The sequence below is a fragment of the Balaenoptera borealis genome (assembly GCF_965194805.1).
Source record: "Balaenoptera borealis genome assembly, chromosome: 2".
NCBI lineage: Eukaryota > Metazoa > Chordata > Mammalia > Artiodactyla > Balaenopteridae > Balaenoptera > Balaenoptera borealis.
Window position 1 is genome coordinate 126270145 of NC_138867.1, and position 22445 is coordinate 126292589.

Genomic DNA, 22445 nt, shown 5'->3' on the forward strand with positions numbered 1-22445 from the left:
AAAACCCCTGAAAAACAACTAAATGAAGTGGAGATAGGCAACCTTCCAGAAAAAGAATTCAGAATAATGATAGTGAAGATGATCCAGGACCTCGGAATAAGAATGGAGGCAAAGATTGAGAAGATGCAAGAAATGATTAACAAAGACCTAGAAGAATTAAAGAACAAACAAACAGAGATGACCAATACAATAACTGAAATGAAAACTACACTAGAAGGAATCAATAGCAGAATAACTGAGGCAGAAGAACGGATAAGTGACCTGGAAGACAGAATGGTGGAATTCACTGCTGCGGAACAGACTAAAGAAAAAAGAATGAAAAGAAATGAAGACAGCCTAAGAGACCTCTGGGACAACATTAAACGCAACAACATTCGCATTATAGGGGTCCCAGAAGGAGAAGAGAGAGAGAAAGGACCAGAGAAAATATTTGAAGAGATTATAGTCGAAAACTTCCCTAACATGGGAAAGGAAATAGCCACCCAAGTCCAGGAAGTGCAGAGAGTCCCATACAGGATAAACCCAAGGAGAAACACACTGAAACACATAGTAATCAAATTGGAAAAAATCAAAGACAAAGAAAAATTATTGAAAGCAGCAAGGGAAAAACGACAAATAACATACAAGGGAACTCCCATAAGGTTAACAGCTGATTTCTCAGCTGAAACTCTACAAGCCAGAAGGGAGTGGCATGATTTACTTAAAGTGATGAAAGGGAAGAACCTACAACCAAGATTACTCTACCCAGCAAGGATCTCATTCAGATTCGATGGAGAAATCAAAAGCTTTACAGAAAAGCAAACGCTAAGAGAATTCAGCACCACCAAACCAGCTCCACAACAAATGCTAAAGGAACTTCTCTAAGTGGGAAACACAAGAGAAGAAAAGGACCTACAAAAACAAACCCAAAACAATTAAGAAAATGGTCATGGGAAGATACATATCGATAACTACCTTAAACGTGAATGGATTAAATGCTCCAACCAAAAGACCCAGGCTCGCTGAAGGGATACAAAAACAAGACCCATCTATATGCTGTCTACAAGAGACCCACTTCAGACCTAGGGACACATACAGACTAAAAGTGAGGGGATGGAAAAAGATATTCCATGCAAATGGAAATCAAAAGAAAGCTGGAGTAGCAATACTCATATCAGATAAAATAGACTTTAAAATGAAGAACGTTATAAGAGACAAGGAAGGACACTACATAATGATCAAGGGATCAATACAAGAGGAAGATATAACAATTATAAATATATATGCAGGGCTTCCCTGGTGGCACAGTGGTTGAGAATCTGCCTGCCAATGCAGGGGACATGGGTTCGAGCCCTGGTCTGGGAAGACCCCACATGCCGCAGAGCAGCTGGGCCCGTGAGCCACAACTACTGAGCCTGCACGTCTGGAGCCTGTGCGCCGCAACAAGAGGCCGCGATAGTGAGAGGCCCGTGCACAGCGATGAAGAGTGGCCCCCGCTCACCGCAACTAAAGAAAGCCCTAGCACAGAAACGAAGACCCAACACAGCCAAAATTAAATAAATAAATATATTTTTTTAATGTTGATAATATTAAAAAATTTAAAAATAAATAAATAAATATATATATATATATATATATGCACCCAACATAGGAGCACCTCAATACATAAGGCAACTGCTAACAGCTATAAAAGAGGAAATCGACAGTAATACAATAATAGTGGGGGACTTTAACACCTCACTTACACCAATAGACAGATCATACAAAATGAAAATAAATAAGGAAAAAGAAGCTTTAAATGACACAATAGACCAGATGGATGTAATTGATATTTATAGGACATTCCATCCAAAAACAGATTACACTTTCTTCTCAAGTGCGCACGGAACATTCTCCAGGATAGATCACATCTTGGGTCACAAATCAAGCCTCAGTAAATTTAAGAAAGTTGAAATCATATCAAGCATCTTTTCTGACCACAACGCTATGAGATTAGAAATGAATTACAGGGAAAAAAACGTAAAAAAGACAAACACATGGAGGCTAAACAATACGTTACTAAATAACCAAGAGATCACTGAAGAAATCAAAGAAGAAATCAAAAAATACCCAGAGACAAATGACAATGAAAACACGACATTCCAAAACCTATGGGATGCAGCAAAAGCAGTTCTAAGAGGGAAGTTTATAGCTATACAACCCTACCTAAAGAAACAAGACAAATCTCAAGTAAACAATCTAACCTTACACCTAAAGGAACTAGAGAAAGAAGAACAAACAAAACCCAAAGTTAGCAGAAGGAAAGAAATCATAAAGATCAGCAGAAATAAATGAAATAGAAACAAAGAAAACAATAGCAAACATCAATAAAACTAAAAGCTGGTTCTTTGAGAAGATAAACAAAATTGATAAACCATTAGCCAGACTCATCAAGAAAAAGAGGGAGAGGACTCAAATCAATAAAATTAGAAATGAAAAGGGAGAAGTTACAACAGACACCACAGAAATACAAAGCATCATAAGAGGCTACTACAAGCAACTCTATGCCAATAAAATGGACAACCTGGAAGAAATGGACAAATTCTTAGAAAGGTATAAGCTTCTAAGACTGAACCAGGAAGAAATAGAAAACATGAACAGACCAACCACAAGTAATGAAATTGAAACTGTGATTTAAAATCTTCCAACAAACAAAAGTCTCAATCCAGACGGCTTCACAGGTGAATTCTATCAAACATTTAGAGAAGCGCTAACACCCATCCTTCTCAAACTCTTCCAAAAAATTGCAGAGGAAGGAACACTCCCAAACTCATTCTATAAGACCACCATCACCCTGATACCAAAACCAGACAAACACACTACGAAAAAGAAAAATTACAGACCAATAACACTGATGACTATAGATGCAAAAATCCTCAGCAATATACTAGCAAACAGAATCCAACAACACATTAAAAGGATCATACAGCACGATCAAGTGGGATTTATCCCAGGAATGCAAGGATTCTTCAATATATACAAATCAATCAATGTGATACACCATATTAACAAATTGAAGGATAAAAACCATATGATCATCTCAATAGATGAAGATAAAACTTTTGACAAAATTCAACACCCATTTATGATAAAAACTCTCCAGAAAGTGGCCAGAGAGGGAACCTACCTCAACATAATAAAGGCCATATACGACAAACCCACAGCAAACATCATTCTCAATGGTGAAAAACTGAAAGCATTTCCTCTAAGATCAGGAACAAGGCAAGGATGTCCACTCTCACCACTATTATTCAATACACTTTTGGAAGTCCTAGCCACGGCAATCAGAGAAGAAAAAGAAATAAAAGGAATACAAATTGGAAAAGAAGAAGTAAAACTGTTTGCAGATGACATGATACTATACATACAGAATTCTAAAGGTGCCACTAGAAAACTACTAGAGCTAATCAATGAATCTGGTAAAGTTGCAGGATACAAAATTAATGCACAGAAATCTCTTGCATTCCTATACACTAATGATGAAAAATCTGAAAGAGAAATTAAGGAAACACTCCCATTTACCACTGCAAGAAAAAACAAAATACCTAGGAATAAACCTACCTAGGGAGACAAAAGACCTGTATGCAGAAAACTATAAGACACTGATGAAAGAAATTAAAGATGATATGAACAGATGGAGAGACATACCATGTTCTTGGATTGGAAGAATCAATATTGTGAAAATGACTATACTACCCAAAGCAATCTACAGATTCAATGCAATCCCTATCAAATTACCAATGGCATTTTTTACAGAACTAGAACAAAAAATCTTAAAATTTGTATGGAGACACAAAAGACCCCGAATAGCCAAAGCAGTCTTGAGGGAAAAAAACTGAGCTGGAGGAATCAGACTCCCTGACTTCAGACTATACTACAAAGCTACAGTAATCAAGACAATATGGTACTGGCACAAAAGCAGAAACATAGGTCAATGGAACAAGATAGAAAGCCCAAAGATAAATCCATGCACCTATGGTCAAGTAATCTATGACAAAGGAGGCAAGGATATACAATGGAGAAAAGACAGTCTCTTCAATAAGTGGTGCTGGGAAAACTGGAAAGCTACATGTAAAATGAAATTAGAATGAATGAAATTAGAACACTCCCTAACACCATACACAAAAATAAACTCAAAATGGATTCAAGACCTAAATGTAAGACCGGACACTATAAAACTCTTAGAGGAAAACATAGGAAGAACACTCTTTGACATCAATCACAGCAAGATCTTTTTTGATCCACCTCCTAGAGTAATGGAAATAAAAACAAAAATAAACAAATGGGACCTAATGAAACTTCAAAGCTTTTGCACAGCAAAGGAAACCATAAACAAGACGAAAAGACAACCCTCAGAATGGGAGAAAATATTTGCAAACGAATCAACGGACAAAGGATTAATCTCCAAAATATATAAACAGCTCATTCAGCTCAATATTAAAGAAACAAACAACCTAATCCAAAAATGGGCAGAAGACCTAAATAGACATTTCTCCAAAGAAGACATACAGATGGCCAAGAAGCACATGAAAAGATGCTCAACATCACTAATCATTAGAGAAATGCAAATCAAAACTACAATGAGGCATCACCACACCAGTTAGAATGGGCATCATCAGAAAATCTACAAACAACAAATGCTGGAGAGGGTGTGGAGAAAAGGGAACCCTCTTGCACTGTTGGTGGGAATGTAAATTGATACAGCCACTATGGAGAACAGTATGGAGGTTCCTTAAAAGACTAAAAATAGAATTACCATGTGATCCAGCAATCCCACTACTGGGCATATACCCAGAGAAAACCATAATTCAAAAAGACACATGAACCCCAATGTTCATAGCAGCACTATTTACAATAGCCAGGTCATGGAATCAACCTAAATGCCCATCGACAGACGAATGGATAAAGAAGTTGTGGTACATATATACAATGGAATATTACTCAGCCATAAAAAGGAACGAAATTGGGTCATTTGTGGAGACGTGGATGGATCTAGAGACTGTCATACAGAGTGAAGTAAGTCAGAAAGAGAAAAACAAATATCGTATATTAACGCATATATGTGGAACTTAGAAAAATGCTACAGATGAACTGGTTTACAGGGCAGAACTTGAGGCACAGATGTAGAGAACAAACGTATGGACACCAAAGAGGGGAAGTGGCCGGGGGGTGGTGGTGGTGGTGGTGTGATGAATTGGGAGATTGGGATTGACATGTATACACTGATGTGTACAAAATTGATGACTAATAAGAACCTGCTGTATAAAAAAATAAATAAAATTTAAAAATTAAAAAAAGAAAAAGGAAACGTGGAGTCTTGTGCTCTTCCTGGCCATTCCTGTTTCCTACTTTCCACATTAAACAATCTCACTTTCAGACTCAGCCTTGAAGCAGAGGCATTTATGCATGTCTGGCTTGGATCAGCAGGGCCCTACATTTTCACCAGCCCCCTTTTCTCCGTAGAAGAGGTCTACATTAATGGTATTCATGAATGTCCCATTGATCATTGGTTTTTTTCTTAAGTTCTCTTGACACTCTTGACACATTTTAACCTTTGAAACATATAGGGACATGTTCTTCTTTGGGTTATATTCTCTCTCTCTCTGTCTCTTTTACATGTATGTGTGTGTGTGTGTATGTATATATATATATATATATATATATATATATATATATATATATATACACACACACACATACACACACACACACACATACTTTATATGGAAAGAAGACTAACATAAAACTAACATGTTCTCTTTTCCTCAGCAGCTTGCTCCCTACTGGCCTGGGAAAGAATATCTCTTTTGACTCTGAATATCCTATAAGACTGTTGTCAGATTATTTATACGTTCTGTTGGCTCTTTGACCTTAACTACCATGCTGATTACATGGGGGGACACATGGCTCCAGGGTCCTCTTAAAATTATCTCAGCATCTTATTAGAAAGAAGCCAATGGACTTCTCCCACTGACACTTTGGGTATCTGTTACAGAGGCGCCAAGGGAAGGATGCCATCTGAATTGGCAGAATACGCAGTCTCTACCATACAGAGCTTAGGGTAAATCAGTGGAAACAATCATCTTGGGTCTATCATCTTTAGAATATGAAAAGCAAATAGCTCTGGGGAAAATGACAGTCTCTGTCTTTATAGTGTGTCAATTTCCACTGCTCTGAGTCCTGGGCCATGCAGGAACACCAAGAACTCCAGGGAGGATTGGTTTCCAACACTATTGCTTTGACTTCATGTTCACAAAGTTTTTCCTTCAGTAGTAATCCATCTTCGATTAACACCATTCAGTAGCTTTTTCATCTCAAACATTTTAATTTTCATCTCTACAAGTTTGATTTATATCTTCCACATTCCTAACTTTTTTTAACATCTGGAATACAGTTACAATAACTATTTTTATGGCTCTATCTGCTAATTCTAATATCTGTGTCCATTCTGGGTTTGCTGCTTTTCTTCTCATTATAGATTATATTTTAGGATATTAGACATTATGAATTTTACCTTGTTTGGTTCTGAATATTTTTGTATTTCTAGAAATATTCCTGAGCTTTGTTCTGACACATAGCTCAGTTACTTGGAAATATTGTTATCCTCTGGAATTTTGCTTTTAAGAGTTAGATGGGATCAGTGCAGTATTCACTAAGTGGGCTAATTACTCCTCATGACTGAGGCAAGACCCTTTTGAGTACTCTACTCATTGCACCATGGATTATAAGGTTTTCTGGTCTGGCTAATAGGAACAAGCACCATTACCAGCTCTGTATGAGACATGGGCTCTGTTATCTCTAATCCTCTCTGGTGGTTCTTTCTTAGCCTTGGGTAGTTTCCTCACACATAAGCACAAATCAGTAATCTGCTGAGCTTTCTCTACAGTTCTCCCGTGGTCCTGCAAACTATAGCCACTTTGGTCTCTCTCCTCTCAGCTCTGTCTCCTCAATTCAGGGAATCCACTTGCCCTATCGGGGTTCCTCTTTCCTATTCCTAGAATCTCTCACAATGCAGAAACCAAGGCCAACCATAGAGCTTACCATATTTGTTTCCCATCTCTCAGGAATCAGCACTCTTCATTGTCTGACTAGACAGTGTCATTGTTTCATATATTTTGTCTGATTTTTTGTCTTTTCAGGTAGGAAGCATAGCTGGTCTCTCTTACTCCATATTATCCGAAAGTAGAAGTCAGCTTTATCTTTATCATGTCATTGTACTTATGTTTTCCTCTGATATCTTCTAAAGTCTAGACTAGAGTACAATGTCATTATTTTACTTTTTCTAAGGACTCCAAAAGATAAGATCATGCTCTATAATAATACAATTTCCCCCCCCCCCCACAGAGGATAATAAGACGTTTACTTAAATTTCCTATACACAACAGTAAGAACTTTCATAATAATATTTTTTTCTGTTATTTGAGAGTAGACATTTTCAAAAAAGGAAAGGAGGTGAGCATATTTACCTAAATGCAAGACTTCCTTCCTTTCAGTGCAACCCCTAAAAGATGATCAACTCCACAAATACCCTACCATTGTCAACATGAAAGGAGCATCCCCCTTAGTGTTCCTAGCTTTGACAACTGCCTGTGCTTTTTCTCTCTCTCCCTCTCTCTCCCTCTCTCTCCCCACCCACCAGCAGCAGCAGCTGTTTTGAATTTTGAAATCCCTCTGTCTAAAATCCCTAATTGTTGATCAGTCCCAGGTTTTTGTCATTGCCATCTTCCCTTTACCCATCCCCACCTCCTCTGCTTGACAATCCCTCTCAACAACTATAATTACTCTATTGCCTATATATACTTACAACTCACATTTTCACATCATGAGACTGTACCCATCTTCTTAGTATCAGATAGTAAACATCTTAATTTCACTGGCTCAGAATTTTTAAAATCAATCTATCCAATATAAATTTTATTTTTTCCTTTCTAAATGTGCTCCTCCATGTGCTTTGAGTTAATGAAAGTTAATGTCACTACTCTGAGTCCTTTCTCACTCAAACTCAGTTTCTATATATAATTTCTATATATTCCTTATTTCATCTTAAGTATAAATTAAACCCATAAACATGTATTTAATCCAAGTCTTCATCACATTTCATGGGTTATTTTTATATTCTTCTTATTATCTCAGCCTCCATTCCCTTCTCCCAGACATAATTCTGCCTCCATTCTATAATGATTTAAATATGATCTGCTTTTAAAAAGCACTATTTTTTGTGAGTTATAATACAAACATCTTAGTATGACTCATAAGATACGTTTTTCATCTGCTACAGGCACTCTATGCCCAACTTTAACCATAATAACTCTTGAAGAACTTTTAACAAACCCCATTTACCCATAAGGTGGCAGTAAAGCACTGCCGTTTAAATCAGTAACTTTGACTAGACCTATGAGCAACTCATAACATACCAATAATATGATTTTGAGGCAAGTTGCTAATGCTCAATGAGCTACATACTTCTCACCACTTAAAATGGTGATAATACAGGGCTCCAATCAAGATGGCGGAGTAGAAGGACATGGAACTCACCTCCTCCCACAAACACATCAAAAAATACTTCTACAGGTGGAACAATTCTCACAAAACACCTACTGAACACTAGCAGAAGACCTCAAACACCTGAAAGGACAAGAAAGTTCTCCATGTAACCAAGTAGGATGAATGGGAAAAAAAAAAGAGGAAGCAGGACAAGACCTGCACCCCTGGGAGGGAGCTGAAAAAGAGGAAAGGTTCCTGCACCCTGGGAAACGCCCTCACCTGTGGGGAGATCAGCTGGGACAGAAAGAGAGCTTCAGAGGCTCAGAGAAGAGCATAATAAACAGTTTGTGGCAGGCAGAACAGAGAGAGACCTATACAGACGGTCATGCCACCACCCTGTGTGCCCCAGCCTGAGACATGCGTCTGCTGGTATGGGTTGGGACTGGGTGCTGAAACTTGGGGTTTAGAGGACAGACCCAGTGAGAGGACTGCAGTTGGTTGCACGAAGACAGCCTGAATGGGCTGGAGTGTGATATGGTCTCATCTGGGAGTCTTAGCGGAAGAAGCCCAGGCCTGCCATAGAAGCAAAGTGCCATTGCAAAGTGGCATGCAAAAGGAGGGGGTGGGGCCACCTTAGCAGCCTCTTTATCCACATGCCAGCCCCCACATCCAAAGGCTCCAGGAGAGCACGCCCCAGCCACTGTCTTAGGGGTTCACCCCTCGGCAGACTCCGCTCCCCAGCTGCCACCTTGGCGGGCTCTTGCACCCCAACTACCACCTTGGCGGGCTCCAGGAACAATTGCAAATGGGTTGCCCACATGCAGAGGCAGGGCTGAAACCAGAACTAAGCCCCAGGGGCTGCACAACTTAGGAAGCAAGGCTAAAAATGTCTCCCCGCTGCTGCGCAAGCCTCAGAGTTACACCAACCACCACTGGCTTTCTAAATTCAGCACCTGCAAGACATCCGAGTGGACAATGGGTGCTCCTGTGGCCAAGATGGACCTGGCCTTAGCAGCTGTAGGCCACAGTGGGTCCAGGTGGATGACTACAGCAGTCTTGGGACCTGACTTCAATGGATCTGTGCTGGTGGCCTTGTGAAAACAATGCCTGAGGGACACCGGGTCTGAATGCCGACATTCCCACAGTTGAGGTAGGGCCAAGGGCAGTGCCAACAACAGTGTATTTTGTGAGCTTGCACAATGGGTGACAGGTGAAAAAACAGAACACACTCACTGGTGAACAGCTCTGGCAGAGGAATACTCAGTAGCTCCTTTCCCAGTGGGAGTACCCCAATCCCACCTACCTCCCAACACAGCTCAAAAATGCAGCTCAGAAATGGATCTGGGGCCCTCTACCACAACAACGAGGGAACAGACCCAGCCCCTGACAGGGCAGTGACAACCACAGCACAAAGAGGAGGTCCTGCTCAATATCGAGTGCAGGATCTGGTCACCACAACACCAGTCACACCTCCTATCAAGGGAAATAACATCCAGCATATACTGAGGAAAGAGGCAACAGGCATCCACACTAAAAATAGCCCTAGCAACAAAATATATTAAATCCACACAGGCTAAACAGGAACGCTCCCACATAAAAATAGCCCTCCAAGACCATAGTAGATAATGGTTTCTCCCAAGCTCATACAGCCAGAGAAATATAAGTAAAATGAAGAAGCAGAGGAACCACTCCCAATTAAAAGATCAAGAGAATTCCCCTGAAAAAACAATCAATGAAACAGACCACTTTAGTCTAACAGACACTGAAGTCAAACAGGAGATAATGAAAATACTGAAGGAATTAAGAAGGACTATTGATAGAAATGCAGATTACTATAAAAAGGAACTAAGAAAAATTAGAGAACTCATTTGCAGAGATGAAAGCTGAGCTAAAGGCAATGAATACCAGACTGAATAATGCAGAAGAACAAATAAATGACCTGCAAGATAGAACAATGGAAATCACCCAATCAGAATAGTAGACAGAAAGCCAAATGAAAAAAAATGAAAGCAACAGAAGAGACCTATGGGATAATATAAAGCATGCCAATCTACACATACTAGGGATCCCAGAAGGAGAAGAAAGAGAAAAGGGGATTGAAAATGTATTTGAGGAAATTACGGCTGAAAACTTCCCAAACCTAAAGGAGGAAACAGATATCCAGGTACAGGAAGCACAGAGGGTCTCAAACAAGATAAACCCAAACAGCACTACACCAAGACATACTATAATAACAATGGCAAAAGCTAACAAAGAGAGGATTCTGAAGGCAACAAGAGAAAAACAAAGAGCTAATTAAAGGAAACCACCAGAGGACTATCAGCTGATTTCTCTACAGAAATGTTGCAGGCCAGAAGGGAGTGGCAAGAAATATTCAAGGTCCTGAAAGGGAAAAATCCACAACCTAGGATACTCTACCCAGGAAGATTATTATTTAGAATAGAAAGAGAGATAAAGAATTTCCCAAACAAGCAAAACCTAAAAGAATACAGCAATACTAAACCTATGCTAAAGGAAATATTGAAAGGTCTTCTCAAAATAGAAAAGAAGTAAGAATCTATAGGACAGACAAAATCATAATTGGAAGGTATATCACTCAAATAAGCCAGTACACAGATTTTTTTTAAAAATCAAAAAATTTCTATGAAAGCAATGATAACCACAATGAACAGCAAAAGGATGAACATCAAGCTATAAAAGAGGACATCAAAATCATAAAATGTGGGGAAGAGAGTAAGAAAATGTAGATTTTTTTCCCCCAGAATGTGTTTGAGGCTATATAACTACCAGTCTAAAGCAAGCAGACATAGGAAGAGATTAATATATTCAAAAAACAGGGTAACCACAAATCAAAAACATACAATAGATTCACAAAAACCGAAAAGAAAAGAACACAAGCATAATACAAAAGAAAATCATCAAACCACAAAAGAAAAAACAAAAAGAAAAAGAAAGGGACAAAGAAAAAAATATAAAATCAATGGGAAAATGAGGTTTAAAATGGCAATAAATACATGTCTATTAATAATTACCTTAAATGTCAATGGATTAAATGCTCCAATCAAAAGACACAGAGTAGCATATTGGATTAAAAAACAAAACAAAACCAAGATCTTACAATATGCTGCCTACAAGAGCCTCACTTTAGGGCAAAGGAAACACATAGATTGAAAGTAAGGGCATGGAAAAAGGTATTTCATACAAACGGAAATGAGAGGAAAGCAGGGTCACAATACTCATACCAGACAAAATAGACTTTAAAACAAAGGCTATAAAGAAAGATAAAGAAGGACACTATATAATGATAAAAGGATCAATACAAGGAGAGGATATAACACTCATCACCACTTATGCACCCAAATACATAAAACAAATAGTAACAGACATAAAGGGAGAAACTGATGGGAATACAATAATAGTAGGAGACTTAACCCCCCCACTCACATCAATGGACAGATCTTGGAGACAGAAAATCAATAAGGCAACAGAGATTCTAAATGATGCAATAGAAGAGTTAGACTTAATTGATATTTTCAGGACATTACACCCCAAAAAAGCAGAATACACATTCTTTTCAAGTGCACATGGAACATTCTCTAGGATTGACCACATACTAGGGCACAAAACAAACCTCAACAAATTTAAGAGTACAGAAATTATTTCAAGCATCTTTTCCAGCCAGAATGGCATGAAACTAGAGATCAGCCACAGAAAAAGAAATGATAAACAATTACATGGAGAATGAATGATACACTTCTAAAAAAACCAATGGGTCAATGAGGAAATCAAAGAAGAAATTAAAAAATACCTTGAGGTAAATGACAATGAAAACACAACCACACAAAATCTATGGGAAATTCCCCGGTGGTCTAGCGGTTAGGACTCAGCACTTTCACTGCCATGGCCCAGGTTCAATCCCTAGTCAGGGAACTAAGATCCCACAAGCCATACAGGATGCAGCAAAAAGCAGTTCTTAGAGGGAAGTTCACAGCAATACAGGCCTTCTTTAAGAAACAAGAAAAATCTCAAATAAACAACCTAACCTACCACCTAAAAGAATTAGAAAAAGAACAACAAACAAAACCTAAAGTCAGCAAAAGGAAGGAGATAATAAAGATCAGAAAGAAAATAAATAAAGATTTAAAAAAATAGAAAAAAAGTCAATAAAACCAACAGCTGGTTCTTCTAAAGGATAAACAAAATTGACAAACCTCTAGCCAGGATCACCAGGAAGAAAACAGAAGACCCAAATAAACAAAATAAGAAATGAAAGAAGAGAAATCACAACCAATACTGCAGAAACACCAAAAAAACATAATACTATGAACAATTATGTGCCAACAAATTCAACAACCTGGAAGAAATGGACAACTTTCTAGAAACACACAGTCCACTGAACTGAATCAAGAAGAAACAGATAATTAGAACAGACCAATCACTAGAAGCAAAAAAGAATCTGTAATAAAAAACAAAAACAAAAATAAGAATCCCTACAAACAAAAGTTCAGGGCCAGATGGCTTCACAGGCAAATTCTACCAAACATGTAAAGAATAACTTATACCAATCCTTCTTAAACTCCTCCAAAAGACTGAAGAGGAAGGAACACTCCCAAAGACATTCTATGAAGCCACCATCACCCTGATCCCAAAACCAGACAAAGACACTACCAAAAAAGAAAAGTATAGGCCAATATCTTTGATGAATATAGATGCAAAAGTTCTCAACAAAATATTAGCAGATTGAATCCAACAACAAATTAAAAAGATCATACACCACAACCAAGTTGGATTCATCCCAGGGTCATAAGGATGGTTCAACATATGCAAATCAATCAATGTGATAAACCACATCCACAAAAGAAAAGACAAAAAACACATGTTCATCTCAATAGATGCAGAGAAAGCATTTGATAAAATTCAACATCCATTCATGATAAAAACTCTTACGAAAGTGGGTACCGAGGGAACATATCTCAACATAATAAAAGCTAATTATGACAAACCCACAGCCAATATAATACTCAACAGTGAAAAGCTGAAAGCCTTCCTGCTAACTCTGAAAAAAGACAAGAATGCCCACTCTCGCCACTTCTCCTCAGCATTGTACTGGAAGTCCTAGCCACAGCAATCAGACAAGAAAAAGAAATAAAAGGTATTCAAATTGGTAGGGAAGAGGTAAAACTGTCACTATATGCCGATGACATGATACTATATACAGAAAACCCTAAATACTCTACACAAAAACTATTAGAACTGATAAACAAATTCAGCAAAGAAGCAGGATACAAGATTAATATACAGAAATTGGTTGCATTTCTTTACACTAACAGTGAAATATCAGAAAATAAATGTAAACAATCCCTTTTAAAATCGCATCCAAAAAAATAAAATATTTAGGAATAAACTTCACCAAGGAGGTAAAAGATTTATATGCTGAGAACTACAAAACATTAATAAAGTACACTGAAGATGACTCAAAGAAATGGAAAGATATGCCATGCTCTTGGATTGAAAGAATTAATATTATAAAACGCCCATGCTACCCAAAACAATCAACAGATTTAATGTGATCCCTATCAAATTATCCATGACATTTTTCACAGAACTAGAACAAATAATCCTAAAGTTTATACAGAACCATAAAAGACCCAGAATTTCCAAAGCAATCTTTAGGAAAAAAAAAAAGTAGGAGGCATAACCCTCCCAGACTTCAGACAATACTACAAAGCTCCAGTAATCAAAACAGTGTGGTAATGGCAGAAAAACAGACGTATGGATCAATGGAACAGAACAGAAAGCCCAGAAGTAAACCCACACACCTATGAACAACCTTCAACAAAGGAAGCAAGAATATACAATGGGAAAAAGACAGTCTCTTCAGCAAGTGGTGTTGGGAAAGTTGGACAGCCACATGTAAATCAATGAAATTAGAACACTCCCTCACACCACACACAGAAATAACCTCAAAATAGTTTAAAGACCTAAATGTAAGACATGACACCATAAAACTCCTAGAAGAGAACATAAGCAAAACATTCTCTGACATAAATCGTAGCAATCTGTTCTTAGGCCAGTCTCCCAAGGCAATAGAAGTGAAAACAAAAATAAACAAATGGGACGTAATCAAACTTATAAGACTTTGCACAGCAAAGGAAATCATAAACAAAACGAAAAGACAACCTATGGACAGGGAGAAAATATTTGCAAATGATGCAACTGACAAGGGATTAATTTCCAAAATATACAAACAGCTCATACAATTCAATAACAAAAAACAAACAACCCAGTCAAAAAAATGGGCAGAAGACCTAAACAGACATTTCTCCAAAGGAGACACACAGATGGCAATAGGCACATGAAAAGATGCTCAACATCACTAATTATTAGAGAAATGCAAATCAAAACTACAATAAGGTACCACCTCACATAGGTCAGAATGGCCATCATTAAAAAGTCTACAAATAATAAATGTTGGAGAGGGTATGGAGAAAAGGGCACCCTCCTACACTGTTGATGGGAATGTACACTGGTGCAGCCACTATGGAAAACAGTATAGAGGTTCCTCAAAAAACTAGAGTTATCATATGATCCAGCAATCCCACTCCTGGGTATATACCCAGACAAAACTATAATTCAAAAAGATACATGAACCCCTATGTTCACAGCAGCACTGTTTACAATAGCCAAGACATGCAAACAACCTAAATGTCCATCAACAGATGAATGGATAAAGAAGATGTGGTGTATATATATGTGTGTGTGTGCGCACACACACACACACACACACACACACACACACACACACACACTGGAATATTAGCCATAAAAAAGAATGAAATAAGGCCATTTGCAGCAACATGGATGGACCTAGACATTATCATACTAAGAGAAGTCAGAAAGAGAAAAACAAGTACCATATGATATCACTTATATGTGGAATCTAAAATACAGTACAAATGAACATATCTACGATACAAAAACAGACTCACAGACACAGAGAACAGACCTGTGGTTGCCAAGGAGGAAGGGGGGCGATGGTGGGAGGATGGATTGGGATTTGGGGATTAGCAGATGCAAATTACTATCTATAGGATGGATAAACAACAAGGCCTTACTGTACTGCACAGGGAACTATACTCAATATCTTGGGATAACCCATAATGGTAAAGAATATGAAAAGTATATATATATATGTATAACTGAATCATTTTGCTGTACAGCAGAGATTAACACAACATTGTAAATCAACTATACTTCAATAAAATAAAAAATAAAATGGTGATAATAATAGCATATACTGGATTTTGAGGAGAAATGAAGGTCCAAAAAGTTTAAATAGGGATGTCCAGGCAAGTAACAAATGGGGGCAAAATCTTAGGTAGAAACAAGAGGGCCCTCTTTCATTGCCTACTTATTAATGCCCATTTCTGAACCCACTTAAGGGAGAAAGCTTGAGATGGAGAGAGATGTCAGCAATTTCTGATGTTACTTTTCTTTTTTTCTTCTTCCCAGGAAGGTGAGAGCTCCTAAAATAGTCCATGCTGAGCTCTTATTAGGGTTTCACATTAGATGAGAGTTGAGAAATATTTCTAACTAATGAACGAAACATTACTCTTACAATTCTATGGGCTTATTTTTTTCCCTACTGATTAGATCCTTTTTACCCAAAGAAAATCAATTCAAAGAGTCAGAATTGAGTAAACTGTTAACCATATATTTTCCAAACAAAAATTAGGAGTTAGTTGGAGTGTGGGTCTGTGTAGGCAGCCAAAGAGGTTCATTGTTATTTGAGACAGCATGCAAAAAATAAGACAACCTACATTGCAGTTAGTTTTCTTCAATTTAAATTTTAAATCTGTATTTTAATGTAATTTTGCTTTGAAATAATAACATATATTCTTCAAGAAGAATTTAAAAATACAGAAAAGTAAATTTTAATTAAAAAATAAAATTAACCAAGCTCTAACATTTGTAATTTGGCATCATGAAAAGGCTTATAACATGAAAAAAATAAATAAATAAAATAAAATTAAGCAAAACATTAAAACTAAGACACACTGTCATTAATATTAGACGAAAATCTTTCCTGAACTCTTCCTGTTCCTCTCTCTCTCTTAATGACTAAGTATATAGATTTAGTTAGTGCAACGGAAATGATATCATAAAAACAGGAACATGCTACTTTTGAAATGAGAATTTGCTGAATACAAGGTCCATATGCAAAAAGAAGAAGAAATCAGGGACTTCCCTGGTGGCACAGTGGTTAAGAATCTGCCTGCCAATGCAGGGAACACGGTTCGATCCCTGATCTTAGTTGCCATGGAGCAACTAAGCCCATGTGCCACAACTACTGAGCCTGCACTCTAGAGCCCACGAGCCACAACTATTGAGCCCGTGAGCCACAACTACTGAAGCCCGTACACCTAGAGCCTGTGCTCCGCAACAAGAGAAGCCACCTCAATGAGAAGCCCACACACCACAACGAAGAGTAGCCCCCGCTCGCTGCAACTAGAGAAAGCCTGTGCGCAGCAATGAAGACCCAATGCAGCCAAAAATAAATAAATAAATAAATTTATAAAAAAAGAAATTATAATTTAAATGTGTGTAATAAATAGAAGATGAAACATTTGATATTTCCCAGAAAATCAAAAATAACAAATGTATAAGGAAAAACTCTAATAAAAAGCATGTATCATATATCTACTCTGAATATTATAAAACTTTCATGAAATATTTTGTTTTAAACTCTAAATAAATGGAAGTATATACCCATTCATCAATTAAACAATTCAATATTATAAACAGGTACATTCACTCTAAATTGTTTTGTAGATTCAATATGATCTTACTCAAATAGGTAGCAGGGTTTTTTTTTGAGAATAAAAATTTGATTTTCAAATTTATATGAAAATGTAATAGGAATAAAGAGCAGACATTATAATCTTGAAGAAAAACAAAGATGAAGGACTTACACTACCAGACAACAAGACTTACTCTCAAGCAATAATAATAAAGAAAATATATTGGTGCAAAGATAGACAAGAAGACCACTGGGATGGAATTTAGAGCCCAGAAACAGACCCATACATATACGATCATTTGATTAATGACAAAAGACACTGCAAAATTATGAAAGAGAACATCCTTTCACATACCCATGGGATATACGCGTTGGAGAAAATGAATACTGACTCATCTTAATTTGAATTGATACTTAAAAAACCAATTCAAAAAATCTTTTGAAGGGAAATATGTCTTCATGAACTTAGTGTAGGCAAATATTATTTAAACTGGCAAAAAAAAAAGCACTAAGTCTAAATAAAAATATGGTGAACCATGCAATATTAAAATTAAGAATGTCAATTCATCAAAATACACCATTAGTAGAGTAAAAGGTAAACCACCAACCAGGAGAAAATGTTTCCAATACATATAACCAACAAGTGGCTCATATTAGAACTATGTGGTGTCTAAGTTTTAAGATTAAATAGAGAGGTCAGCTAGAAAGAATATACTCACTGATGGAAGAATTAGGCTCCCTCTGCTTTCTCTCCTTTTTTTAAATTGACATGAGCAGTAATATATCTTAAGCACACAGAAAGAATAGCTTAGTGATTCATTTATGCCCCCATTTTGGTGTGGAACTTTGGAGTTTAACTTTCCATCAGAGATGGAAAATTAGACTAAATTAGACTAAATCTAATTTTTAAATTCATTTCTTTCAACCTTTATTTCATGGTGTCTCTCTTCATTCTTTCCCTCACCTATCCAACCTATCAGAAGAGGAAAACAATAAAACTGCCCTCTTCCAAATCTTCAAATAGTCTTATCTGTGAAAAATTTGCAGAATTTTGTAATCTCATTATTTCTGCATCTGAGGTTAAATTTCAGGTTAGGAGTTAAGCTTTGACATACCAGACATCTTTTTCTTTCCTTATTTTAAAATTTTGCAATGTACTTTACAACCTGGTCCCCATGTATTTTTTTTTGGATGCTGATGGAAAATTTTGACACACTTTTCATTTTTGTGGTTCATTTGTTTAAATTTAGAAGAAGTCAATTCTATGACCTGATTTCACTCTGCCACTGTGCTTTGGTTATCAATTGCTGGATGGCAAATACTCCAAAACTGAGTTACTTAAAACAATAACAACAATTTGTTATTTTCACAATTTGGGGGATTGACCAATTAATTCTGTTTCACGTGGGGTCAACTGGAGTACTGGTGTGGCTGGAAGCTTCAAAATAACCTCATTCACAAAGCTGCAGTTGGTACCACCTGATAACATGGAGCTCAGCCATAACCATCACCTGGGAGCATCTGTTCTATTCAGTTTCTCTGCCATAAATAATATTAATTCAATTTTAACATATTTTTTTCTGGCTGGAGAGACTTTCCTGAACCCTGAGCTTTTCAACTACACTCTTCTTGAAAAATGGGCAATTCTTTTAGTTTACTTCGCCCTTCCTTAATCTTAGTGACAGGTAGAAGAACCACATAGCAGACAAAGCAGACTTCAGAATAAGAAATATTACCAGGGATAAACAGGCACATTACATAATGATAAAGGAGGCAATTATAGATGTGTGTTCACCTAATAACAATCCTAGATGTGTGTTCATCTAAAATCAGATTATCAAAATATATTAAGCAAAAATCAATAGGACTCTAAGAAAGAATTTTAAAAATTAACAAATATAATTGGAGATGTCAACACTTCTCTGTCATTGATAGAACAAGTGGATGGAAAATCATTAAGAGTATAGAAGACCTGAACAACACAACCAGACAAATTGTTGTAATTGATATGCATAGAGCACTTCACCAAACAACAGCAGATTACATAATTTTTTTCAATTGCACATAAACATTCACCAAGATAGACCATATCATGAGATATAAAACTAATCTTAAGAACTTCACAGAGTAGAAATCACACAATGTATGTTCTCTAGAAGAAATTAAATTAGAAGTCTACAACTGAAAAATATCTCAAAAATCCCCAATTATTTGAAAGTTAACACATGGTTTCTAAATAACCCATGAGTTATAGAGAAAGATTCAAGCAGTTTTTAACAGAAGGAAATATGAACACAATCTATCAAAATTTGTGGGTTGCATCTAAAGTAGTTCTTAGAGGGAAATGCATAGCATTTAATGATGTAATAAAGAAATGTATTAATTGGTAATCTAAGTTTTCCATTTAAAGAAACAGGAAACAGAAAAGTAAATACAATCTAAAGCAAGTAGAAGGAAGGAAATAACAAAGATAAGGGCAGAAATCAGTGAAATTGAAAGAAGGAAAACCACAGATAAAAATCAGTGAAACAAAAAGCCATTTATTTTAAAATGGTTGCCAAAAAGGGGGGCTGGGGCAGGAAGGGAGTAAAAATAACCAGTATCAGAAATAGTGGAGGAAACTCACAGATACTAGTTGGATAATAAGAAAATATGATGAATGCACTCCATGCACATGAATTGAAGTGCTTAGATGAAATAGACAATGTATTGAAAGTCACAAATTATTAAACTCACTCAAGAAGAAACAAATAATGTGAACAGTTCTATCTAGTTAAAAATTTTTTCAATAAAGACAATTCCAGGGCCAGATGGATGAAAGATAAATTCTACTAAACATTTAATGAAGATTTAATCCAAATCTACACACTTTCTTCCACAAAACAGAAGAGGACAGACCACTTTCTAACTCATTTTATGAGGCCAGCATTACCCAGACATCAAAGTCAAAGATAAGAAAAAAACAATATATAGAAAATTTCCATAAAATATTAGCAAATCAAATTTAGCAATACGTATTTCTGGATAAAACAAAATCAAAACAAAAACTCTCTGCCAACTAGATATGGAATGGAATTTCCTTAACCAGATAAAGGGTATCTGTGAAAAATCTGGATCCACCATTATACTTAATTATGAGAAACCTAATGTTTTCCCCCTAAAAACAGAAAGAAAACAAGGGTTTCGGCTCTCAACACTTCTACTCAATATTGTATTGGAGGTTCTAGTCAGTACAATAAGGCAAGAAACAGCCAAAAAAAGGGAAAGAAAAGAAAAAGCATCCAGATAGGAAAGTAATTAATAAAATTGTCTTTATTTGCAGACTACGTGATCATCTATATAGGAGGTATGATGGAATCTACAAAGCAACCTATTAGAATTAGTAAGTTTAGCAAGGGTGGAGGGTGTAAGAACAAAATACAAAATAAATTCTATTCCTATATACTAAGAGGAAATAATCAGCAATTTAAATGAAAAATAATAATACCATTTCTAACAGCATCAAAAATATGAACTATTAGGAAATATGTGATGAAAGTTGTGCATGTCCTGTACATTGAAAAAAATAATTTGCTGAGATAAATATAAAAGTCCCAGAAAAGTCAAAACAACATTGGAAAGAGCAAAGTTTGAAAGCTAACCGGTTTTAAGAATTATTATAAAGTTACAGTAATCAAGGCAGTGTGATATTAGTCAGAATAGACAAATAGATAAAAGGAAAAGAACAGAGAATCCAGAAATAGAGCCATACACTTATAGATAACTAATTTTTACAAAGATGCAAAAACAATTCAGTGGAGAATGATAATCTTCAACAATGGTGCTAGAATGATTGGATGTATTTAAGCAAAAACAATGAACTTCAATCCACAGCTTACATCACATCCAAACGCTAATTCAAAATGGATCCTAGAAGTAAAATATAAAACTATAAAAAGTTTAGAAGAAAATATTTTGTGACCTTAGGTTAGCCAAAAGTCTAAGATACGACACCAAAAGCATTATCTATAAAATAACTATTTGTAACATAGACTTCATGAAAATTAAAATCTTCTTTTTACAAACACTTAAGGAAGAAAGATGAGACAAACTAGAGAAAGTATCAATCTTTACAAAGCACATATCTGATGAAAGAATGGAATTTAGCTCATATAAAACTCTCAAAACTTAATAAAAAGAAAACTAAAAACCAAATATAAATGTGCAGAAGATCTGAATGCACATGTCAAAGCATATATATGGATGGTAAATAAGCCAACCAAAAATGTATATTTGGAAATCAAAGGGATGGATCTAAAACATTATATGTGAAAGAAGCCAGACAAAAAAAGAGTACATCCTGTATGATTCCATTTATGTCAATTCTTTTAAAAAATTGCAGGGGAATTCCCTGGTGGTCCAGTGGTTAAGACTTCACTTTCCAACGCAGGGGGTGCAGGTTCGATCCCTGGTCAGGGAGCTAAGATCCCACATGCCTGGCGGCCAAAAAACCAAAACATAAAACAGAAGCAATATTGTAACAAATTCAATAAAGACTTTAAAAATGGTCCACATCAAAAAAAATCTTAAAAAAATAAATAAAATAAAATAAAGTTTTAAATTGCAAACTAATCTATAGCCACAGAAAGCATATCAATGGTTATCTGGGGTTGGTGACACATAAAGAAACTTTTGGGATGATGTTGAATATGTTTATTATCTTTTTTTTTTGGCCGCATTGGGCCTTCGTTGCTGCGTGCGGGCTTTCTCTATTTGTGGCAAGCGGGGGCTACTCTTCATTGTGGTGTGCGGGTTTCTCATTGCGGGGGGCTTGTTGTGGAGCACAGGCTCTAGGCGCATGGGCTTCAGTAGTTGTGGCACGTGGGCTCAGTAGTTGTGGCACACGGGCTTAGTTGTTCTGCGGCATGTGGGATCTTCCTGGACCAGGGCTTGAACCCGTGTCCCCTGAATTGGCAGGCAGATTCTTAACCACTGCACCACCAGGGAAACCCCTATGTTTATTATCTTGATGCTTGATTTTATGAGTGTATACAAATGTCAAAATATCAAATTGCACACTTCAAATGTGTGTGGTTTATTACAGGTCAATTTTACCTCAATAAAACATTTAAGAAAATAATTAAAAGACCACCCCTTCTCATCA

General features: G+C 36.5%; 1 protein-coding gene across 2 annotated transcripts in view; it reads right to left on the reverse strand.

Moving 5' to 3' along the window:
- LOC309624567 (uncharacterized protein) overlaps positions 1-22445 on the reverse strand; it is a 159919-nt gene that overhangs the window by 124082 nt on the left and 13392 nt on the right. The window lies entirely within an intron of this gene.